At 41.6% G+C, this 18,102-nt stretch overlaps 1 pseudogene; it reads left to right on the top strand.

Moving 5' to 3' along the window:
* Nucleotides 1-18,102, top strand: part of LOC133380757 (monocarboxylate transporter 2-like) — a 54,451-nt pseudogene that overhangs the window by 8,077 nt on the left and 28,272 nt on the right.

The following is an 18,102-nucleotide window of genomic DNA, read 5'->3' as shown; positions in this document are numbered from 1 at the left end:
TGTTCTAAAGTTTTGTATTCATGTATTTTAAAGTGTCTGTACCAATTCTCATTACAGCAAATAATAATGTGATTCATAACATAAAATGATACAGAAATCCAATGAAGCTAAAAAAAACAAAAAAAAAGTAAAAATATTACAGCAGCAATAACCAAGGGCATCCAGGACTGGTACCAGCTGAGTTCTGAGTTCCTTTTCTGTTGTGTTTTCAAAGGAATCACCTTCAGTTTTTGCATTGATTTTGCAATTGTGTGGACAAAATCCTCAGTTTCTAATCTAAATTATGAATCATTGCTATTGATATGTATCAAGAGCCAGGGTATGGTCTCATAGGACAGGGTACTACTTGATAACAAGCCACATTCAATTTCAGCCTCTATTCTTCATTTGGAAAATGGGAATAAACCATTTAATAGAATCATGATGAGGATGAAGGAAATAAATATTTGTGAAGCATTTTGTACTATTAAAATATTAATTTACAATAATATCATCTTGTGTACTGATAACCTTTGAAAATATTGAAAGTTTGTAAAATATTGTTTACAAACATGTATTTTGACTACTAGAATTTGGGTTTTCTGGTTGCAGAAACGTCAACTACTTTTCATCTAACAAAGCCGTAATTTTTTTCCAGCGACAGCAGTGACTGATGACACCAGTAGTCATTTTCTGTGTTCCACATGGTGATTTTTACAATGATATCCAGATTTCAAATTGCCCTTTGCTTCTTGCTTTTGGAAAACCTGGATTTTTTTTTAATTGGATTGTTCATTTGCTATGTAGATGTCATCACAAAATGTTATCAGCTTGTGTTTAGACTGTCTTTAATGCAATACCAGAAAGAGTGAGTTTTCCTCAGATAACTATGTTAAGTTTTTCTGTAAAACTGTATGTGCCAGTATGCCATTGCAAGACTGGGTCTGTGAACCTTATTTCACCTTGTTAAAACTGTTTGCTTCAGGATTGCAACATATTCAATTCAGTTTCTTGTGTCTTTTTCCTTTTTAAAAATTCTTAAGTGTAACATTTTTATTTCTGCCACCCTTTTGGGCCTTTAAAAGGCTACCTAGCATCCAATAATAAGCTGCAAGATATATACAAATTGTTATAGTTCTGTTTAAGCATAATATGAAAAAAATCACTGCAGTTTTATCTAAGCATTTTGATTGATTTAAGAGACCTTGGTAAAGCAACTGGGCAGTAGTTCATATAAGATTGCGGAGTTAATGTTTGATTAAAGAGATTGTTCTAATATTATGCGGCAATTTGTGCTGAAATCAGAAATCAAGGATGATGTAGTTATATCCATCAAAGGCTACTGCGTGTGTGAAGCAATGTGGGGATGGATTATTTGTATTCCCTCTTACCCTAGATACACTGACCCTGAACCAGTGACAGGAATCTGTGCTTGAAAATAGGTTTCCCCATGCAGATATGCTGTAGCAAGAGTGCCAGAGGCATCATTGTTTCTATGTATGCACTCTCTTTGTCAGAGTGGCACCTATTAAATAGGCAGAGACAGAGAAGGCTAATGCCTAAATTCAGTCCTTCCTCAACCTGCTCTTGTTGTCTAGAGCTGATCATGTTTTAGAGAGAAAAGGACAGACAGGGAATCAGTAGCGGGTATGTGGCTTCTCAGCATGCTCAAAGTTTCCTGGATTTGACTGATTACATACCACATGGTAGCTGAAGTCACAGTTCACTTCCCCAGACCATCATACTATTGTCCTATGGAATCAAGATATATGACACTGTGGACTGTTCTATAGAAGAGAGGCCTGAACTGCTATGATACTGATTGAGCATTAAACCAGAAGTACAAGAGGCAGTGTTGCAAAAAAAGGAAGGAGAATCTAAATAGTATGCAGAATTTAGTGCAACATTTAATCTGTGACTTCCCCCAGAGATCTCCCCCACCACCAGTGGTGATGAGGGAGCTTTTAAAAACCTAATTGCCATGTGGGGGAGACACCAGGGCTGCCCTACCCTGGTGTGAGGATTAGGAGACAAAAGCTTTCATTGACATTTTCTAAGCCTATTTACTGTGTGGGGCCAATGACATGAGCCACCTGGGGAAGGAAGAAAAGAGAGAAGGGTGGAGAACAGAAAAAGGGGTAACATCATCACTACCCCACACTCTTTCTTGTTCTCTTTCTGCTAAGAGAGAAAGAGAGCAAGAATGTGGGGTGAATCGATGATGAATGGGCACGTAGTATTTCCTATGTTCTCATCTCCACTATTGAGACAACTGGACCCATTTGCCTTCACTTTGGGACACACTTCCAAATGCTCATCCCATTGAATAGCTGAGTGGTAGATATCTGCCTTGCATGCAGAAGGTCCCAGGTTCAATCCCCAGCATCTCTCGGTAGAGCTGGGAGAAACTCCCTGCCTGAAATCCTGAAGAGCTGCTGCCAGTCATTGTAGACAATACTGAGCAAGATGGACTGGTCTGGCTCAGTATAAGGCAGCCTCCAATGTTCCTATGAAAGTAATGCAATGTTGAGTGCTGGTGTCTCCATTCAGGGTACATCTCCTGAAGCAGCAACAGCAAATCAATGGAATAATGGCTGCAAACAGGAATACAAACTTTTAAAAACAGCTTTTGCAACAAAAAGTGAACCTCTGAAATATTCAGCACTTTAATATAGAAAGAGTGCTTGCACAAAAGTTTGACCCTTATCACATGAAAATACAAACATGTTGTATTTTTATTTATTTATTTATAAAATTTATATCCCACGCTTCGTCCTGAAGGAGCCCAGGGCAGTATATTACAGGCATAGGGTAATTGCACCACCCTCAGTGCAAGGGTATGCATCGAGGCCTAATATACTAATTTAGGTACAATAACCAAATAATGGCCAAAAAACAACAGAGTGTAATGACTATTATTTGCAGTTAAACCTTTAATCAAATACTTTGTTCAGAGTAAGCAGTGAATTGCTGTTTGCTCCCCTTAGTTCCCTGAAACACTCCTGGCTTTTGGCCACGTGCCTTTTCTCAGCATCGTATAATGTGGCATATCTTAATTTCAAATAACAAGAGAACAGAAGGAGATGCCTGGATATCGTTAAGTAAATTTCTAGCTGCATACAAGTGAATATGCACAGCTGTGGTATATTTTCACAGTAAGATTCCTTAAAAGAAAGGGGAGGGGGATTTGTATGTATTACTGAATGATAATATAGGAGAAAAACAACTTTGGTGAAGAGATACTGTATCTCAATTGCCATAACTCTAGTGGTATAATTTGGCACTGATTTATGCCAGCTGATGCTGCTTTGCCTTTGACTGCTGTGCTATGTGAGGAGAAACTGATGTTCTGTCTGATAATAATAGTTTTCATTTGCAGATTGCATAGATGTGCTTGTCTTCATTTCTTCCTCATGATCCTGATTACATAGGTACTCTGCTGTTGAACCTCACTGCTTGCATGACAGGCTGTCTGCTCTGCCTTTGTTTTGTGAACGAGGCTGAACAAATATATTTGCCCAAAGCTATTTTCATAAGCAGCATTTGAAGCAGGTGTGCAAATCCTAGAGGACTGGGCATTAACTATAGTGAGCTTTGTTGAGGATACAGTCCTAAACCATGACTAAATCTGATTAAAGCAGAAAAAATTGTGTCAGTGTGGGGAGGAAGATAGTTGAGGGATCATGCATGTTTCAAGGATGGCTCCTGGTTTGCAAACCACAGTTTGCAGTGTTAACATGCCACAGTCTACAGCAGCCTTTCCCAACCAGTGTGCCTCCAGATGTTGTTGGACCACAACTCCCATCAGCCTCAGCCAGCATTGCCAATGGTCAGGAAAGATGGGAGTTGTGGTCCAACAACATCTGGAGGCACACTGGTTGGGAAAGGCTGGTCTACAGTGTTAACATCTACACTGGGCGCTTCTGTAACATTGTGACGTCTTTCCCCAGCACCACCAGTGAAGCTCTCACTTGTGGCTACCAGCAGACAGGAACGTCAGGTTTTCTTCTTACCCTTTACAGCTCTAGCACAGATTTCAACAAATCCCCCTGCTAGGTCTTACTACCCCACACTCTGTATCTCTTATGACCTTTAGACTGTACCTAGTCTCTGCCTGGCTATCTCGAAACCTTGTGTCTATGGATATAGGTAATTTCCAACCCCCCCTGCAGCCTCTTGCACTGAAGCATACAGGCCTGGGTTTCTCTGTGGGACTGGATACACTTTCCTCCGATCTGCCGCTGCCACCATTCGATACAACTGTTCAGCCTTGGTTACTTGCTACTTGCTGGTATGTGTTTCCCAGCTGAAGGAATCAGACTTATGTTTAACCAAGAAATATATTTATTAAGAATTAGAAATAACAAGATTACTTTTATAATGTTTCACAAGCGTATGGTTTCATCTATATTCTGTTATGTACTTTACTTCTTACTAATTGCCTGAACTCCGACTCACTCTCAACAACACCACCAAACACCATCTAAACACCACCTCAATACCACTTTACAATTCACCTCCACACACCACCTCACTTCACCACCTAAAACACACCCACCCCTCACCAACTAAACACCCCCCAGATTCAACTGTCATTCTTCCATTTATACTCCCAGCCATTCAAACGCTCAGCCAATCATCCAGCATTCTACTGCTCATGTACTCCCCCCTCCTCTTTCACTCCACTTACCATATGTCTTCTATATAACCAGCACTTACCATATTTACAATACAAGCAGGAACATCACAAACATCAAGGAGGAATTTAAGGGTATTGGTTCAGATCTAAAGAACATGGTGTTCTAAATGCAGACTGAGGTTCTCATCCTGATGAAAAACCATTCTGAGGTCTGGGGGTAGACTCTACAACAGTTGTAATGCAGTGCAGGGGACTGAAGTGGGGAGAGGAGAGGGAGGAGAGGAATTGGCAGCCTCCCATATCCAAGCAGAAGTGGTTTCCGTTCATACATAAGGCATTTATATCTAAGTCACTTATTAATATAATTAAAATGGTTAAACAATACGAAGTGTTTTATTGGTTTGTATTGGTGTATATTAAATATATGAAGTCAAGTGTTTCAGAAATAACTCAGTTTATTGGCCCTCATCCAGTCCACCACCAAGTCCAGGCACCATTCCAGGGTTTGCACAGCCTCTCCCAATTCAGATGTTACAGAGAAATAGAGCTGAGTTTGTCAGCGTACTACTGACACCTCATCCCAAATCTCTTGATGACCACTCCCAAGGGCATCATATAGGCACCTGGTTGGCCACTGTGAGAACAGGATGCTGGACTAGATGGGCCACTGGCCTGATCCAGCAGGCTCTTCTTATGTTCTTATGTTCTTAGATGTTAAACAGCATGGGGGACAAGATGGTACCCTGCTGCACCCCACAGCACAACTGCCAGGGGGATGAAAGACAATCATCCAATGCTATTCTCTGAAAACAGTGCCTCCAATACCCATCTCACCAAGTCAGCCCAGAAGGATACCATGGTCAATGGTATCAAAAGCCGCTGAGATACCCTGTAAGAGTAACAGGGTCGCACTCCCTCTGTCCTTCTCCTAATAAAGATAATCCATCAGGGCAACCAAGATCGATTCAGTCCCATAGCCATAACCAGAAATGAAACTCATTTAATCACATGAGTACGTCCATTGAAATCATGGGGGTAATCACAAGTTAAGCATTAAATATACTTCTGCAGGAAAAGAGTCTGCTCATCGTTGTTCCCACTCTAGGGATTTTTCTTGAGCTTGTGTCTCCCCCCACCCCTTAAATGGTGTTTCTAGCTTTCATGGTCTTGAACAATTTGTAAACACATTGGCTAAATCTGTGGCACAACAGAGGACATCTGAGTCTTCTTACAATAATCAGAGAATGAAATTTTTCAGACTAGTACAATTTTCAGTTTTTCTTCATACCTATCTACCCCAATTCTTATTCCAGTCCCGGTGTATATTAAATCTCTACGGTATAAAAGGAATTCTTAGCTGTTGTTCAATGTATACAAAGATTCTTCTGCAGGCTTAATTATGCTTGAGGTTTAGGCCTGTTGTATTTCTTGTAACATGTAGTACTACCCAAAGACAGCAACATTTTTGCAAATGGTGTTCTATAAGGGGGAAAATCCTAGCTTTAACAGTACTGTCATAAAAAAGTCTTGCAAACCAAGGATATATGTATGCATACATATCCCACACACACATACCAATTCACCAAGGGAGATCTATGTGCATATCAAATACAGATGTGTATACTGCACCCCATTGAACTTGATGGATGATGCATTTTAGGAGAATGGTGATAAGCATTCCCAGAGCCACTAGTTGCATGCAAGAAAACACAGCTAAAGCTGCAGTCTTACACTATTCTTTGCCTGTAAATCATGACCAGTCATTTTTTTTTAAAGTGTTCATATACAAATAAATGTATTTATAAGAAGAAACACAGTAATGGGTGGACAAGGTTGCGGTTAGTCATACTTCTGTTTCAGTTTTTACAGTAACCTTTGAAAATATATGTTGACCGAACAGTACTTCTGAATAAAGTATCAAAATTCCCCTCTGCAATTGAGCTTGTTCCATAGTAAGTATTTGAGGCTGCAATCCTATACATACTTACCTAGTATACTTACTTACTCCCAGTAAATCCCATTGAACTCAGTCAGGTTTACCTCCAAACAGACATTTACAGAATTGCACTATGAACCAAGCAAACGTAATTCTGGAGCTTTCAATCTCTCAACTAAAGAAAATCTGATCAAACAGTGAACTCTAGGTCATTGTACTGCACCCAGGAAGCTGAAAGTTTACAATTGACCTTGAGCATTTGCATCCAAAACTTTATAGCTATGCTTTATTATTCAGCTACTACTATAAATTACACTGACAGGCTCGGAAAGCCCATTCTAATTGGGGCACAAATAAAGCATTAAAATAATGCATATCATTCTTCAACCCATTGAAGGAAGGATCTAAAGATTCAGGTTAATATTCAAAGAACTGTTCCAAACTCCACTGATCTTAAAGGTAAAACAATGAATGTTAGTAAATAAAAATATTTTTCATTTACTTAATAAATATTTGGATTTAAATTTCCCCAAACTGTTAATAATTCAGGAATACATTTCTGCTGCTATACTAACATTTTACACGTGTACTCCTAATTTCAATAGAGTTGGTAATATGTACATATATTTGTAGTTTAAAGCTAATAATCTTTAAAAACAAATTAAAAATATTAAGTACACAATTCAATCAAAGTCAAGCCCTTTAAGATTCTACATATTTCAGTAAGAAACAGTCTCAGTGAAAGTGGTTAGCTTCAGTCAAATTGCACGCCAATTTTTAAAAAAAGACAAATGTTTGGGCATATAGATCTCTGGTATTATTATAATGCCAGGTTTCCTTTGCTTTTGTATGCAAATCATGAGTTTTGTTTGCAGCTGTAGTCTCTGGAATCTTCAAGCTATTGTTTTTTAAACTAAGCATCACAGGTTTAGGTAAATCTCTTTTTCACCCTTAAATAATTCTGATTAACAGTAATAATAGCACTACCAATTCAGGTGAAATATCCCTGTGTTCTGACTCTGCACCACAAACTTTCATCATTTTACCTTTCAGTATGTCTATCAAGGTCATTGGACAGGAATATGACAAAGCTGTGATGGACTTAAAAAAATTAATATGAATGATCACTGGAGAGAAAGTTTAACTCTTTTCAGCCATGCTATCAGGTGGTGTGTGTTGCATCACAGTATTACAGGAATGTTTATGTATTTATTGCAGCTAGGGTTGCCAGATCTCTGGTTTTCACCTGGAGACTCTGGATTTTAGGGGTCCTCTCTAAGTCTCTGGGTGAGTCATGCTAATCTCTGGACTCTTAGCTTTCATTTAAAAAAAGTTTCTAGGTGGTCTGGTTCAAGAGATACACAGAAAAATGTCAGCTCCCCCCAACTTCTGTTAGAAGTTGGCTGCTCTAACACCTGCCCTTTTAGGTTTTTAGCCAGTGAGTGAAGTCAGGGTTGTGCCTGACAAAGAGATTTGCTGACCTACAGGCAACAGCTAGTACCCATTGCAAATCCTGAAAACAGTTTCCTCTTCCTGTTTGTTTGTACATCAGAAGTTGAGTGAGTGTATAATATGTTTTCTAATTATAAGGAGTCAAACAAGTTTAAATTTTACTGGGCTGTTGAAGAAGGCAGTTTATTTCTGTAATTCATGGCCTGTTCTGAAAACCTTCCCAATATGAAGTTTTAATCCAATACCCACTTTTCTGGGAGAAAAGCTGCAATGGTAATCCCACATACCTGGGAGTAAACCCCATTGAATTCAATAGGGCTTACTTTTGAATAGACATGGTTAGGATTGTGCTGTAAATCAGTGGGACTTTTGAGTGAACATAATAAAAGATTGTATTGTAAATTCTTCTCTTCCCCTCCAATCCTTTTTTTTAAAGCAATTAGGCAGGGCTTACTAGACTTATTATTACAGTTAGAATTTATTACCCACTCTTCACCCAAAGGTCAATGCTTTTATTTGGTAGGAAACTTATACAGATTTTTTTAAAAAAGAATTCTGCAATGACCAACTGGTTTTCACAATAAACTATTATATAGGGTGTATGTATTTTTGTATCTCCAGTGTGTGTATATGGAATCCTTCCAACAACCCTGTGAGGTAGGGTTGGAAACCAAGGCAGCTCACAACAAGAAATAAATCCATTAAAATCCAATAACCATAGAACAGTTGCAAAACAGCTTAAAGTGGCATGATTCTGAATTTTGGGTTGGGTGAGTGAAATTCCTCGTGATCTGAGGTTGCACTCCTGTGCATGCTTCCCTGTTTAAGCTGCATTGAATACATTGCAACTTGCTTTTGAGTACATGCATAGGATTGCAATATAAATGTATTTACAGGTTGTGTAAATAACAAACATCTTTGACAGTCATGCTTGTATAAATATTCATACTATGTCTTGATGTGTATCTGATTTCACATTATGGCTGTATGTTATTTCCATGGACCGCGAAAAAGACAAATAATTGGGTGTCAGAACAAATTAAACCAGAACTATCTCTAGAAGCTAAAATGATGAAACTGAAGTTATCATACTTTGGACACATAATGAGAAGACATGATCCACTAGAAAAGACAATAATGCTGGGAAAAACTCTGAGGGAAGCTCAGAGGATGGCAACAAGGGAGAGGGCCTTCTCAGTGGTGGCCCCCAGATTATGGAATGATCTCCCTGACTAGGTGCCAACACTGTTATCTTTTCAGCACCAGGTCAAGACTTTCCTCTTCTCCCAGGCATTTTAGCATGTGTTTTTAAATTGCTTTTTAAAATGTGTTTTTAAATTTGTATATTTGTTTTTAATGTTTTTAATTGTTGTAAACCGCCCAGAGAGCTTTGGCTATGGGGCGGTATACAAATGCAATAAATAAATAAATAATACATAAGAACAGAAGGGAGTAGAAAAGGAGGAAGGCCAAACAAGTGATGGATTGGTTCCATAAAGGAAGCCACAGACCTGAATTTACAAGATCTGAACAGGGTGGTTTATAACAGATTCTATTGGAGGTCGCTGATTCATAGGGTTGCCGTAAGTCAAAATCAACTTGAAGACACATAACAACAGCAATATGCAGGCAAAGTTTATGAAGTAATGCAGATTCACATAATACATTTAAAGCACATCCAACTAGCATTTAAAGTGCATGACCTCCCCCAAAGAATCCTGGGAAGTGTAGTTTCCCCCTTACAGTTATAGTTCCCACCACCCTTAACAATCTGCAGTTCCCATGATTCTGTGGTGGGATTCATGTGCTTCAAATGCATGTTGAATGTGCTTTAAATGCATGGTGTGGATCTGCCCTAGGTATGTTGTAAACTGAAAAGAGTAATTTGAAAAGATAATTTGTAAACGGGAAGGGTTGTAGCTCAGTGGTAGGGCGTATGTTTTGCCTGCAAAGTTCCAAAATTCAATATTTTGAAAAGACTATTGCCTGGAATCCTGGAGAGCCAATGATAGTCCATGTCATCATTACTGAACTAGATAGTATCAAATGGCCTGAGTTTGGTATAAGACAGATTCCTTTGTTCCTAAAAGAGGAAAGAGACCCAAGGACCACAGTGACTCTGAAATTTATTTATGTATTTTACTTACAACATTTATATACCATTTTATTGTAAAAACCAAACAAACCTCCAAGCGGTTTACGGAAAGAATTAAAACAATAAAATTATTGGCAAAAACAGTTAAAGACATGTATTCAAAAACATCCAAAATAATAAAACCAACAATGAATTAAAAACAAACAAAAAGCAGAATAGCTTCTACATGCCTGGGTAGGCTTGCCTAAACAAAAAAAAAGTTTTTAGCAGGTGTCAAAAAGCATACATGAAGGCACCTGCCTAATGTTAATAGGCAGGGAGGGAGTTCCAAAGTGTAGGTGCTGCCACACAAAAGACTGATTTCTTATAAGAGCAGAACAAGTACTATGTGGCACCCTTAACATGGAAAGCACACTTTGAACTTGGCCTGATAGCAAATCAACAACCAGTGCAGATTTCAGAGCAGAGGTTATATGCTGACAGGGTCTCACTCATGTTAGCAATTGTGCCACTGCATTCTGCACTAACCGCAGCTCCCAGGTCAGGTTGTGTTGCATGAGGATTTCTGTGACCTTGGCTCACTGGCTGCCAGGTTTTTTTAGTTTTGGTTTTTGGTTGGGAACCTTGACTGGTTGTGGGATGCTGAGTTTTCTGCCTTACTCATAGGAATCTTCTTGTGGTTGGTATGGTATTGCATTTAGGAAATCATCACTGTCTTTTCTTTTTCTATTTGCATTTCATTTACTTCTGACTTTCCTTACATCCATTAAAGCAATAACAGTGGTTCCATGTGCTCAGCTTAAACCCCTTTAAACCCACTGATGATGCACGTTGTTGTTTGCACGATGGTTTGTTTCTTGCCCAGTAGTGGTAAAAGAGAATTCATATACTGGGAAGTGAGGCTTCAATTGCTGTTGTTTCTAAGCTACTGACTATGATGGTAGACCAAACCATGTGTGTTTTCTTTCTGTCAGTTATTACTCACTGGAATTGGGTTGGCTGTCAAAGTGAGTTTATAGCAGCCCACAGAATAGGCAGGAAAGGGTAGAGAATCTTTCCCAAGTCTCTCTCTGCAGTGAAGGATCAAGTCTGTAAAGGAGTTTGGAGCAGTGATGTTAAAAGGCAGGCAGTGCATTCAAGCCAGGGGGTTGCCAACCCTGCTTTGATATTGATATCTTTGCAGGAGATTCCTAGTCAAGCCTTATCAACAGCACAATCCTAACCATATCTACTGAAAAGTAAGTCCTGTTGAGTTCTATGGGCTTAGTTCCTTAGTAGATGTTTTTAGAATTGCAGCCTTCAGGGGCATCCATCTTTACTCCTGAGTGCTCCCATCTAACATCTCCACAACACTAGTCTCCCTTTTTCCTACAATGGCCTTCTGGTGACTGGCCTGGGCTGACACCACTTAAGCCCTTCTTGCCAGAAGCAAGCAGGCTAGATTAAATATTCCCTACGTAGGCTCCCTAAGCAGGTGAGAAGGAATGATCCCATCACTTCAGCTGGACCTGGGAACACACTCATTTAGCTAAGATCTTAGGGATAGGGTTGCCAGGTCGGAACCATCCAAAAACCTGAGAAAATGGGGGTAGGCCCTAGTGACGTCATGGGGCGAGCCCTAGTGACCTCATTAAACATGATACATTGTATCAACCACAGTTGCTTGGAGCATACCATTCAAAAAAAATTTCTCTGATTGGAGATTAAAATAGAAATCTTACCTAAAATAGGGTGTTCCTAGGTCCATCTGAAGTGACAAGGTCATTCTTTCTCACAAGCTTAGGGTGATGCAAAATGGAAATGGACTGCCTTCAAGTTGATCCCAGATAGGGTCTTCATGGTAAGCAGTATTCAGACAGAGGTGGTTTACTATTGCCTTCCTCTGAGTCTGAGAGGCAGTGACTGGCCCAAGGTCACCCAGTGAGCGTCATGGCTGTGTGGAGATTCAAACCTTGGTCTGCCAGGTCACAGTTCAACGCCTTTAGGGAACATTTAATCTAGCTTACTTGCTTCTGGCAAGAAGGGTTTACGTGCCCTCAGGCCAGGGCATTATTGGAAGAAAGGAGCTTAGTGTTGCAGAGATGTTAAATGGGAGCACAGATGGATGACCCTGAAGGCAGCAACTGTAAACATGCTTATTAAGGAACTAAGCCCCATAGAACTCAATAGGACTTACTTCTGAGTAGATATGGTTGCAGCCATGTTAAACAAATTAAACCAGAACTATCACTAGAAGCTAAAATGATGAAACTGAGGTTATCATACTTTGGACACATAATGAGAAGACGTGATTCACTAGAAAAGACAGTAATGCTGGGAAAAACAGAAGGGAGTAGAAAAAGAGGAAGGCCAAACAAGAGATGGATTGATTCCATAAAGGAAGCCACAGACCTGAACTAACAAGATCTGAACAGGGTGGTTCATGACAGATGCTCTTGGAGGTCACTGATTCATAGGGTTGCCATAAGTCATAATCGACTTGAAGGCACATAACAACATACCACACAGGATTATTACAATTAACATTATTTTCAGAGGGATAAAAACTGGATGCTACAGTGAGTGGTCATGTTTTGGACAAAGAAAAGAATTAGAAAATATGTTGATGTATTTAAGCAACAGTGATCAAGAGGATTCCAAGCTCTTGGTTTGAAGCTCAATGTAATTCTCGTTCATAAAGGTCTGGCTTTTGTAGTAGCACACAGACCTTCATCATGGCTTAATGCAGATTGTAAAATACTGGCAGGGATATCTGCACAAAGACAGAATCAAATTATCAATAATTACACGGGAGTTGATCAAGCATGGTTTATGAAAAACAAGAGATGATTGGGCGCTGTCTCGGGAGCGGTTGCTAGGATAGCTGAAGGCGCCGGCTGTGGGAAGGAGGCCGGTCGGGACTGACCGGACGCAGGAGCACAGCTGCCCCCCGGTGCCTAGGGCTGGGGCGGCTCTGGGTGCCACCCCTCTGATGGGTGTCACCCAGGCCCAGTGAGGTCCACACCCCACCCAGCACTGCCCCAATGATGCCACTGCCCAGAGGCCCCCAGAACAGGCGGCTGCGGGCTCCGCTCCAGGACCCCCACCTGCGGCTTCATGGTTGGCGGGGCTGCTGCTGCGGCTGTTGGCTCGGCAGCCGACAGGGGCTGCTGCTGGGGGGTCCCTGTGGGGGCGGCGGCTGGACGGGTTTGCTGGCGGTCTGAAGGCGCCCAGGCGGCAGACGTGGGCCACGAGGGCGGCCTCGCTTGGGTCGGGTCGGTGGAGGAACATCATCGTCGTCGTCCTCTTCAGCTCTGTCTGACGGTGCTTCCTCCTCCTGCGCCTGCGCCTCACTGGGAAAAGGCGGGCGGGCGGGAAGACGCTGCTTCCTCCTCCTGCGCCTGACTGGGAAAAGGCAGGTGGGCGGGCGGGAAGAGCCTTCAGCAGCATACGCATGCATGAATTACACGTGTGTGGCTGGGGAGGCCCTTGAAAACCAGAAATCTACCTATTTAGCTTAAATATGGCCAGAGGCCGGAGAGGGCCCCCTTATGCCGGAGACTCCTGCCGTTTGCCGGAGATCTGGCAAGCCTACTTAGGGATGGTTCACATGGCGATTTAATGTGAGATGGGTTCTACTTGCATGCCCACTTAATTTGCAGCAATCACATGCCGTAGGAGGAAAGGGAAGGCGTCCTGCTGCTTTTAGCTTTTAATCCGCAGCAAATCAATCCAATTTTAATCCAAAAAGGGATGGAAAAACCATCTGTTCTTTGTATTTGTAGGGGATTGTAGACACTTAGCTCCGATGCTTTTGTGAATCCACACCCACTCCCTCTTCCTCCCTTTGTTATGTCATTTCCTGCTAGCTCCCATTCTGCAAGCCTGCTGCAAACAGTGCTTTTTCCCCCCTTCTCCCCTAACTTGTGCAAAAAAGCGTAACATTGTTCAAACAAATATTTGTATTTCTGCTGGATTCTGAAAATACAAATAATAAAACTTGAGGATTTTTTCCCTTTTTTTTATGAAGTTCCAAACTGAGTTTGTTCTAAACTGAGTATGCTCGGTTGCCAAGGTAACCAGAGGAAGTGATAGTTTGACCTTAAGAGGCCATGGTCATTAGGAAGCTGTGTGATTGACTCTTTCCCTTCAGTATGAACAGAAAACAATTGGAAGGTAGGAAGTGTGATCTTTAAACTCCCATTGCAATGGAAAAAGCTTCGTCTTTACAACAGAGTACAGCTCCCGTGTGAATGAGCCCTTAATTTCTAATTGGTGATTTTGTTTTTGTTTAGGTGGTATGCTCAAAGTAACTGTGGTTGATGCAAATTCACTAATACATAAAAAACCTTGCGGTTTAAGACGACGCTGAAGTTGGTTCCTAGTTCCCAATTCCTTATTTGTGTGAAATTTCAGTCACTAACAAAGAAGAAAAGTTGACAGCTACAGCAACGTCAATCCAAATTTAACATGCCACTGAACCCCAAAATAAAGAATGGGGTACCTTGTATGATATATTGCTGTAATCAGGAGACTCTCCCTGTCAAGACTGACAATAAATTTATACAATCAAAATCATCAGGATTCTGATATTATCATAAATATATAATGATGTCATAAAATCATGAAAAATAAGTAACTGGGGGTACACACCCCAAAATCTGCTCTGGGCCAGGACAAATCATATATCCCAGGAAAGGAAAGGGTGTCCCCTACGAGGTGCCACTGCGTCCCGCCCGGCTTAGAGCTTCTGCTGGGCACAGGGAACATGGGAGGGCATCTATCCAAAATCAAAGCAGACAAAAACACACAGGAAAAAATAAGTAACTGGGGGTACACGCCCCCAAATCTGCTCTGGGCCAGGACAAATCATATACCCCAGGAAAGGGGAGGGTGTCCCCTACGAGATGCCACTGCGTCCCGCCCGGCCCAGAGCTTCTGCTGGGCGCTGGGCACTCACGAGGGCATCTATGCAAACTCAAACTGGACAAAAACATGCAAAAAAAATAAGTAACTGGGGGTACACGCCCCCAAATCTGCTTTGGGCCAGGACAAATCATATCCCCCAGGAAAGGGGAGGGTGTCCCCTACGAGATGCCGCTGCGTTCCGCCCGGCCCAGAGCTTCTACTGGGCGCTGGGCACTCACAAGGGCATCTATGCAAAATCGAACTGGACAAAAACACGCAGAAAAAAAATAAGTAACTGGGGGTACACGCCCCCAAATCTGCTCTGGGCCAGGACAAATCATATACCCCAGGAAAGGGGAGGGTGTCCCCTACGAGATGCCACTGCGTCCCGCCCGGCCCAGAGCTTCTGCTGGGCGCAGGACGCTTACGAGTGCATCTAAGCAAACTCAAACTGGACAAAAACACGCAAAAAAAATAAGTAACTGGGGTACACGCCCCCAAATCTGCTCTGGGCCAGGACAAATCATATATCCCAGGAAAGGGGAGGGTGTCCCCTACAAGATGCCATTGCGTCCCGCCTGGCCCAGAGCTTCTGCTGGGCGCAAGGCACATGGGAGGGCATCTCTGCGAAATCGAACTGGACAAAAACACGGAGAAAAAATAAGTAACTGGGGGTACACGCCCCCAAATCTGCTCTGGGCCAGGACAAATCATATACCCCAGGAAAGGGGAGGGTGTCCCCTACGAGATGCCACTGCGCCCCGCCCGGCCCAGAGCTTCTGCTGGGCGCAGGGCACATGGGAAGGCATCTATGCGAAATCGAACTGGACAAAAACACACAGAAAAAAATAAGTAACTGGGGTACACGCCCCCAAATCTACTCTGGGCCAGGACAAATCATATACCCCAGGAAAGGGGAGGGTGTCCCCTACGAGATGCCACTGTGTCCCACCCGGCCCAGAGCTTCTGCTGGGCGCAGGGCACATGGCAGGGCATCTATCCAAAACCAAAGCAGACAAAAACACACAGGAAACTCGTAGGTGGTTTACAATAACTAAAAACATTAAAAACAAATATACAAATTTAAAAACACATCTTTTAAAAACAATTTAAAAGAATTTATCATGGCTTCTCTCAAAGCCAATCATGGCTTCTCTCAAAGAATCCTGGGAAGTGTAGTTAGTGGAGGGTGCTGAGACGCCCTGTTCCCCTCACAGACCTTCAATCAGAGTGACTGACTGTTAAACCATTCTCTCAGGGGAATAGGAGTCTCCTCTCAGCACCCTTCACAAACTACACTTCCCAGGATTATTTGAGGGAAGCCATGACTGTCTCAAGTGAAATCAAAGTCTGGTGTGGGTGTGGCCTCCTGATTAGCCAAGCCCAGCAGCTGTGAGGCTTTTAGAACACTGACGGTTGGTCCTTACTGAGCATGCCCCGCGTTATAATAGGCTTCCAGCCAAAATTTCTTAAATTAATTAAAAATCAACCAGGCATTTTTTTAACTTTTCAACTGCAGTAGATGAAGGTCAGAGTATGGAGCAAGGTCAGTATTAGGATTACAGGTACTCTGTGAACATGGCTGATTTTTAATGAATTTCAACAGATTATGAGAAGTCGCAGAAAAAAGTCCAAAAGGGCTCTGAGTCCCCCCCCTCTTTTTAGACTTTGAACTCTCGATTCTCTCTGACTGTTTTGTGTATCGCTATGAAAATTGACAGGGTTGTTAAGCAAGCATTTCTGAGTTCAGAACTATAAGTTTTGTAAGGTTTTGTTTTGAAATGAGCTTATGGGAAGCATCAGAATGGCACGGGGGGATATTTTCCATTTAACATTGCGGAATGTGAAAAATCCATGCTGACTATAGTATACAGCCACTCTCGTGGCTGTATAATATCATGCTTAATGACATCACTAGTGCCCACCCCTGAAATCCCAGGGTTTGGGATGCTTCTGACCTGGCAACTTTCATGTGAAACTTCTACCACAAGTAAACAATTATAAACAAAGGCTTTTTTGTTACATGTAAGCAGGACTTGTAACTGGAGAAGAGAATTTGCACCTATTATGCAAAACTGTGGTTAAGATGAGAAACCAGATCACTGCTGCCTTCTAATTGTTTCACCCCCATATAGTAACGTTCCAGATTTTGGCTCTTGGTTTTTTATTCCAAATTTATCTAGAGATGACATGGAATTCCACATATCTGGATATCTTAATATTTTGCTAAATTATTATAATACAAAACAATCTCTTCCCCCATCTTTTTAAAGAAAGTCCAGCTGGAAAAAAACCACATTTTATATCTTGATTGTTAAGCAGCATTGAACAAAGAACGTATCTGACCCAAGCCAATATACCATCGTGAGTAGAGTTTGGCTCTGTTCATGACTTCTCTTCCTTCTTCTCTTGCCACAGTTCTGCACCATCTGCCCGTATCCTCTTCCCTACCTTCAGGTTGTTAACCCCTTCTCCTTCTTCCTTGCCCGCTTGAAGCTGCACCTATTAGAGCAGTACAACAATGGAACCAATTACCTAGGAGGGTGGTGGGCTCTCTAACCCTGGAGGCATTCAAGAGGCAGCAGGACAGCCACCTGCCAGGTATGTTTTAAGTTGGATTCCTGCACTGAGAAGGGGGTTGGACTCAATGGCCTTATAGGCCCCTTCCAACTCTACTACTCTTTGATTCAAATTCTTATCTGGCATTCTGTTTCTGGATTCAGTGGAGACCGTGCTTTCTTTAGGGGCAAGCCTGAAATAAGTGCCACATCTATTCAATGAAGAGTGTTAGAAAAATAGGCTGGAGGTGTACAACTTTTAACAATATGGGCACTATTTAAAATAAGGATAATAAAGATGCAGGAACCTAAATGACTGCACAGAACTGCTATAATGAAATTGCATCCACCACACCTTAAATTAGTTGTACAGGTCATTTGGTTCTGTATTTTATGATTCTATGATGTTTTAATTATTTTATTGTATTTTTGATGTACACTGCCACAATATTTTCCTTATGAGTTTGTGGTTTATAAATAAATATTAGTGGTAGCATATGTTTTGCATGCAGAAGGTTCCAGTCCTTGACATCTTTAGTTTAAAAAGCCAGGTAGT

Source organism: Rhineura floridana, chromosome 3 (assembly GCF_030035675.1).
Source record: "Rhineura floridana isolate rRhiFlo1 chromosome 3, rRhiFlo1.hap2, whole genome shotgun sequence".
NCBI classification, from domain to species: domain Eukaryota; kingdom Metazoa; phylum Chordata; class Lepidosauria; order Squamata; family Rhineuridae; genus Rhineura; species Rhineura floridana.
Note: the sequence above shows the minus strand (reverse complement) of the source record. Positions and strands in the feature narration are given on the sequence as shown.